This window comes from Chrysochloris asiatica, unplaced genomic scaffold (genome assembly GCF_000296735.1).
Source record: "Chrysochloris asiatica unplaced genomic scaffold, ChrAsi1.0 scaffold00229, whole genome shotgun sequence".
In the NCBI taxonomy this organism is placed as follows: domain Eukaryota; kingdom Metazoa; phylum Chordata; class Mammalia; order Afrosoricida; family Chrysochloridae; genus Chrysochloris; species Chrysochloris asiatica.
This window is the reverse complement of record NW_006408747.1, coordinates 5,087,896-5,089,886: the sequence shown is the minus strand read 5'-3', so window position 1 is coordinate 5,089,886 and position 1,991 is coordinate 5,087,896.

The following is a 1,991-nucleotide window of genomic DNA, read 5'->3' as shown; positions in this document are numbered from 1 at the left end:
TCCTGCCACAGTCAGATTTCTCCATCAGTGGGTGCCAAAAACTTATGTCCTCCACTTTATGTTAGATCTAATGCTCTGAAACTGTTCCAGCAAAGCACCTTGTCTGGTTTTGTCATGCCTCCATTGAGGAGCCTCTACTACCTGTCTCTGCTTCTCCTGTCCCCAAACTGTAAGTCCTTGTTTCTCTTTTTTAATGCCTTTGATGTGGTTAATTAATATCATCCACTATTTGTCTGTCAGTTTCTCATACTATGGTGGTTTGTGCTTTGCTGTGATTCTGGAAGCTATGCCATGGGTATATTATATACCAGCAGGGTTACCAATGGTGGACAGGTTTCAGGAGAGCTTCTTGATGAAAACAGACTAGGAAGAAGGAGAGCTGAAATACTTCTGAATATATAGTTACTGAGAACCTTATGAATAGTAGTGAAACACTGTCAGATGTAGGGCCAGGAAATGATCCCTTTAATTTGGAAGGCACTCAAAATGAAACTTGGAAAGAGCTGCCTCTTCAAAGTAGTTTCTCTTGATGAGTATAGCTCTCGGGACCTACATTTGCTGATGGGGCACAACTCAAAGTGAAGAGAAACAGCTGTAAACATCCATTAATAATTGGAACATGGATTATATGATGTATGAATCTAGGAAAATTGGAAATTGTCAAATATGAAATGGAACGCATAAACATCAGTATCCTAGGCATTAGTGAGCTGCAATGGACTGATGTTGGATATTTTGAATCTGACAATCTCAAAGATTTACTATGCCAGGAATGACATATGGAAGAGAAATGGCATCACATTTATCATTAGAAAGAATGTATCAAGTTATGTCATGACGTACATCATAAGCTTTCTGTGATGAGATAATATCCATGCATCTACAGGAATAACCAGTTAATACAAGTATCATTCAAATTTATACACCAAAGTTTTGCACTAAATCCAGTGAGAATGAAACTGAAGAATTCTTCCAAATTATTCATTCTGAAATTTGATCAACCATGAAATTTGCTAAACATGCAGTCAATCACTGGCAATTGGACTGCAAAGGTTGGAAACAAAGAGGAAGGATCAGTATTTGGAAAATATAGCCTTGGCGATAGAAATGATGCTGAAGATTGCATGATAGAATACTACAAGACTAATGATTTGTTCATTTCAAATATCTTTCTTTAACCATCATAAAAGACAACTATACACATGGACCTCACCCGATGGAATACACAGAAATCAAATTGACTACATCTGTGGAAAAAGACAATGGAAAAGCTCCATATCATCAGTGAAAACAAGGCCTGGGTCAGATTGTGGAACAGACCATCAATTTCTCATATACAAATTCAGACTGAAGCTGAAGAAAACGAAAACAAGTACATGAGAGCCAAAATGTGGCATTGATTATATCCCACCTGAATTTATAGATCATCTGAAGAATAGATTTGATACATTAGACACTAAAGACAAAGACCAGAAGAGATTTAGGATGACATCAAGAACATCATATAAGAAGAAAGCACAAGGTCATTAAGAAGACAAGAATTAAGTAAAAGACCAATATGTATGTCAGAAGAGACTCTGAATCTTGCTCTCCAGTTTAGAGATGCTAAAGCAACAGGAAGAAGTGCACAGGTACAAGAGCTGAACAGACAATTTCAAAGGTCAGCTTAAGAAGACAAAGTTAAATATACCAAAATGTGCAAAGACCTGGAGTTAGAAAACCCAAAGCAAAGAACTTGCTCACCATTTGTCAAGCTGAGGGAACTGAAGGAAAAATTCAAGGCTCAACTTGCGTTGTTGAAGTATCCTGTTGGCAAATTATTGAATGATGCAGAAAGCATCAAAATAAGATGGAAGGAATACACAGAGTCTCTGTACCAAAAGGAAATGGTTGATGTTCAATCATTTCAAGAGATAGCATATGATCAAGAGCCAATGATACTGAAGGAAGAAGTCCAAGGTGCACTGAAGGAATTGGAAAAGAACAAGGCA